Source organism: Pseudochaenichthys georgianus, chromosome 1 (genome assembly GCF_902827115.2).
Source record: "Pseudochaenichthys georgianus chromosome 1, fPseGeo1.2, whole genome shotgun sequence".
Taxonomy (NCBI): domain Eukaryota; kingdom Metazoa; phylum Chordata; class Actinopteri; order Perciformes; family Channichthyidae; genus Pseudochaenichthys; species Pseudochaenichthys georgianus.
The window spans coordinates 39636480-39642479 of record NC_047503.1 but is presented as its reverse complement, the minus strand read 5'-3'; positions in this window follow the sequence as shown (position 1 = coordinate 39642479).

Here is a 6000-nt window from a genome sequence, read left to right as displayed (position 1 = left end):
ATCGATCTCTTAACTTTGCAGAATAAGTTAAAATGTGTCCTCCCGCGATATTTATCAGGTCAGGAGCAGGGAGGGGCCTACATTTTGAGGACCGGCCCACACATCTTTCGACTCTTGTCAAAAAGGCATCATTGTACGCACGCTAATGTGCTTTACGAGCAACTTGAAAGACATACAGTATGGGCAGTTTCTATTTTGATTTATAGAATCACCCACATTTCGTTAAACAGGCTTGTGCACGTCAGTTAACCAGATGTATTTACAAAGCCGGTTGGGAGAATGAAATTAAGATTGTAGATAAAGAAGTTTCTAAGCATTTCTAAGAATTGTAATTGAACAACAAGGACGAGATGCATGCTGAGACGCGGTGCTGTTGTACAACTGTTAGCTAACTGTAAACTGTTCCCTGTTTGCTAATTAGATGCAGCTGCAGGGCAGGTAACAGGTCACGAGACTCATCACACGAGACAACTGCCTGATTGAGCAGTGGTGGAAGAAGTAGCCTACTCAGACATATTACAGTTCTGTGCGCAAATATGATCACATCACCCCCATCCTTAAAGCACTACACTGGCTACCCGTGGAACTGAGGATCGAATTCAAGGTCTCCGTCCTCACCCAGGGGCGCCGTAAGGGGGTGAAAAGTTAGGACGATTCTAAGGGCCCGTGACTGACAGGGGCCCCAAAATGTTCAGAACATTAAGAAAAAAAATGTAAGTAACCTTTCATCAATCCTCAATAACTAACATTAATAGAACGTTATATTGATAAATTACTCACTAAACTTACGATTCATTTAACTTATTTTCTTCCAAAAGTTAATTACCCAAAGCCTCTGTACTAGTGATGGCGAGATGAAGCCTTATGAAGCTTTGAAGCTTTCCAGCCAATTGGTTCGCAAAAGGGTTCATCTCATGAGGCTTCATCATGGGCTTCATTTGAACACAAACCCCCTGTTGGTCAAAGTGTGTAAAACAGGCAGATTGGACATCTCAACAGTGTGCTCTGTCATACAGAGTCCCCAATGAGTAAAGCCTTAGAATAACTCTAAACAACGAACAGAAAATCATATGTTCATGTTAACAATATTATATTTATTCAAGTTTAATGATTGTGATTGAAAATCCTAAGGAGGCTGGTACACATTGCAAAGAGGGATTTGTATTCCTTAATAATATTCGTAAACTTAACCATGTTGTAGCCTGAGAAAGGCTAAACCATATCAAAGAATACATGTATTAACTACATTATCTCATTTAGCTGTAGCTTTTATAAACAACAACAAATACGTATTGTTCAGTCGTTGAACCAGGGACCCTGTGGTCATGAGTCAACTGCTTTCCAGCTGAGCCACAGCACACACACTAAAGCTCCCGGAAAAAACTGCAACATATGTATTCCTGTATTTATTGATGTTTTTATTCCACTTATTTATGCTTGTATCTATTTAAGCAATCATACACGAGAGGCCAGTACAGGCGTACAGGCCAGTACAGGCGTACGGACCTCGGCGCAAGCGCCTCGGTCCTGCCGCAGTACTGTCGTACCAATAATGACGTTCAAGAACGGCCTCAAGTGTATGATTGCGATTCTATAACACAAACTATCATTGTAATCAACAATATCGTAAAATAATTTCATAATGTGGGCTCATTTGCTCCCAAACCTACACTTTCTGCTTGAGTTAAACTCCGTCAGAAAGTAGTTCCTATAAAGTATAGTTCCCTTGGTAACACTAGCCGATCAATCGAACACTCCTGCTTCCCCGCTTACAGTTATTGATATACTTATAGTAAATAATATATTATTAACCAATTTATTGAAAACAATTTATTTACAACAATTCTTGAATTAGGCTATTTATTTATTTGTTTACATATTTAACATTTTGGCTTCAGAATGAAGGTGGATGTTCATGCTGCCATTAAAAGTGCAATTTTTTAAACAGCTCTCCATGAACTCCATGCCAGACTTTTTTGCAGGTGGTGCTGTGGTGTTCACGGGTAGGTTATCGGAAGAGCTTTCCTCCAGTGGCCGTTTCATGGCGTGTCCCGGACCGGCAAAAAGCGCGTTGCTCCACATATTGCTGTTGTCCAGAGATGGAGCCCAGTAGCTGCGAAGCGATGACTCATTTTTATGCCCGCTAACGGACATGATTTCTCTGGCCTCCAACCCTGCCTCCGCCAGCCGCTGTATGCAGGAGCTTCTGACGCAATGGTTTGTGTAGCAGTAGCAGTGCCAGCCTCTTCACTAATGCGGGTCATCATGGACCCCAGGCTGTTCACCCCCAAGGGCTCCATGCTATACCACACCGCATCCCCAGGCTTCACCGACTTCCTTGGATGGTGGTAGAAAGCCTTTGCTGATTCGGGCATTTGCTTTCTTGTTCCAGTTCGGCCCAACGGTATACCGTTTTTCTCAGACGCGGAGGGATACTGACTTGTTGTGAAAAGGCACGTTCTATTTGACCGTTGTTTGATCGTGGAATCAAACACGCCTATTGACCAATCAGAGAGCTTGCTCACACCTATGTGTTATAGAATTATACTTATGACATGTTCCGACCTCTATAAGTGAGGGTCTGAGCTCTCTTGATTCCATCGTGTCACCGGGCCCGGGTACAGGAGGGGTAATATATTTCTTATTATACATCCATGGGTATTATGAGCGTTGTGGTTCAACGGTTCAACCGATCTGAGTCGCTTCCTGAAGCAGTCACGTGGTATCGACAGGCAGCGAGGCTTCGTTTGTCATCGATGACGTCACTGGCCCAAAACGATACAAGCCTCGATACATGCTTCACAAAAAGCTTCGGGGATTACTCGACACACGCTCCGAAGCCTCGGCGCAATACGTAACATCACTACTCTGTACACCCCCTTCTATTTACGTGTAATGGTTTGGTCCTGCCTCCAAACGAGGTGCGAGGCACTTGCAGAGAGTGAAAGCATGTGAGGAGGGATGCTAGTACTTAGCCTACATATGTGTGTTGTACCATGTTTCAACGACCAACAAAGTCAGGCTCTAAGAAAAGAAGAGAAAGGAGAAAAAGACAAGAGAGCGGGACTAAAGGGCGACAGTATATAACCCAGTTTTTCACAAGAAAAGGTGGGTGTGGTCCATGAGTGGTGGAAATTAGTCTGTTAGCTAATGTTTTTTTGTTTACTAAGCTGACATGAAGTACTGTTAATATCTCTACAGAAAATGCACTGCTCTTCACTGCTCTTTTAGCTGACATTTAAAGGTATGGTAGGTAATTCACTTCAGAAGCAATTTTTGTTATATTCCATGGAATGCTCTTAACATCCCGATAGCAATGAATATATTAAATGCTTTGACAATAAATACATACAAAAAAATCATCTGTGGAAGCCATGGCGCTGTAAAAAGCACGACCAATCATCTGAGCCGGCCCGGCTAAAATAACTGGATGGCCTACCTGCCTGTCAGCCTTACATCTGTGCCCTCATTGGTCATGTGCGCGTTTGTGTGTGTTGGAGGAGGGGCTCTGTAAGGAACTCTGTAAGAAGGGGCAGATTTTTTTCGGTTGTGTACTTTCAAATTCTAGCGCACTCGAGCTGGTTTCTCCATTCTTACCTACCTACCTACCTACCTACCTTTAATAAATGCAGGCACATTTTTAGCGCCTATTCATACTAAATCAGTTGTCCCTCCCCCTGGTGCCAGGACCAACAGATCCATCTTTAGGCTCAGCAGCCCTGCCCCCCCATAAGGCTGAACCTGAACCAGCTTTTCTCCAAAATGAAGGAGGTGAGCAGCATTGTGTTGAATGCCACTTAACATATCTGAAGGGAGACTGGAATACAATATATATATATATAGATATATATATATCTATATATATATATATATATCAAAAAGCTAACATCTAATTTAAATTATACATTTCAAACACAGTATTTTCCCACATAGCCAATGATCTATATAAAACAAAAAACTGCTTTTAGTCTATTTAGGATGATGGACAGTTTGAAGCATTGAGTGATCAGTCTGTAAACAAAATGTTAATCACCGACATTTTGGTTATGATATTAATACTAATGTTATTATATTAAAGCAGGGGTGGGGAACCTCCGGCCCCCGGGCCATACGGACCGCTAGACCATTTGGTACGGCCCTCGAGGTAATTTATAAACAAAGTGGCCTGTGCCTGGTGGTGGGGCCCAATGTGATATATTTTCATGGGGCCCAAAATCCCTGGCGGCGCCCCTGTCCTCACCCACCAGTGTGTCCATGGAACTGCCCCTCCCTACCTCAAGGAACTCCTCACCCCCCATACCCCCTTGCGGACCACCCGTTCCAGCAACTCCAACTTCCTCAAACCCCCCAGGACTAAGCTCCAGTCCATACTATGGGAGACCGGGCCTTCAGCTCGGCTGCTCCCAGTCTGTGGAATGCTCTCCCCGACCAAATGAGAGCACCACAGACCGTGGAGGCTTTTAAAAAAGGCCTCAAAACCCATCTCTTCAAAAGAGCCTTTGCCTAGATCTTTTTATCACCCTTTTATTTATTTTTTATTTTTGTATTGCTTTTTATTAATTCTACCCTGTTGTGTAATGTTTATTTATACTGTTCATGCTCACTACTTGTAACACTTCGGGATTTGAAATCAAATATGAAGTGCTTTATAAATGGAACTCATTATTATTATTACAGTAACTACTAATGCAGCAATGTGAAAGTAATTGAAAACAAGTTAGGAAAATCCAAGTATCATCAGCAAAATGTACATAAATAAGAATACAAATTTAAAAAGTACTCAATAAATATGACATTATAGCAATGTTAATAATGAGGCAGGCTTTTATAGGTATGAATGTACTGATTTGTGGCTGGTTTATCTACATTTAATATGGGTAGCGTATTCCACTGATTACCAACCAAGGGGTCAAAATGGTCACATGATAAGACTGTGTGGATGAGATCATTAATGGGGTAGGTTTTTACGTTTTCTCTGACTACTAGTATCAACCATAGGTATCAACTCATAAACAAAATGTAACAAGGAACCCCAAAAGGGCTTTTTTTTTGTTGAACCCACTGATTTACTCTTTTTAAACCCAATGTTATTTATGGAGCTGGTAGGTTACTGATCTAGAATAAAAAAAACAATATGTTTCTCTTAAGTGCCGTTAAGTACATTAAGTTGCATTCAATGGAAATAGTTATGGTAATAGAAAATAAAGTTCAACCAGTTGTTTTGCCCCACTGTGAGAATCAAGGGAGAGGAGAGGTGTGTCACCATGACAAATGACTCAACTTCTATAGAGAAAAATTCCTTGAGCTGCTCCATGTCATATTGGTTTAACTTCACTCGCTCAGACAAGGGATGATAGACGTAGCTTTGGTTATAATTTCTAGTTATTTGCATGCATCTGATGTCCCTGCCCAACTATTAAATTACTGATGGTTTTAAGACTTCCTGCTGCTGCACCACACGCTACTATTTAAGAAGCTTATTTACGACGTGTTTACTTTTAACACTGTTCATAGAAAACATAATGAGCATTTAAAATCTGCACAAGGAACTGGACAAATATGAAATCATTTAGGCAAGGCAAGGCAAGTTTATTTATATAGCACCTTTCAACACAAGGCAATGCAAAGTGCTTTACAAAAAAGGAAAGACATTAAGAAAATGGCATTTAAAATCAGTCATTAAAAAGAAAAGATAATAAAAGAAACATTAAAAGAAAAAATACATGGATAAAAGTTACAGTGCAGTTTAAGATGTAAATAGTTCAATTAAAAGCAGCGGCAAAAAGAAAAGTCTTTAGTCTGGATTTAAAAGTAGTAAGAGTTGCAGCGGATCTGCAGTTTTCTGGGAGTTTGTTCCAGATATTCGGAGCATAATAACTGAACGCTGCTTTTCCATGTTTAGTTCTGACTCTGGGGACAGAAAGCTGACCAGTCCCTGAAGACCTGAGAGATCTGGATGGTTCATAATTTAGCAGGAGGTCAGAAATGTATTTTGAGCCT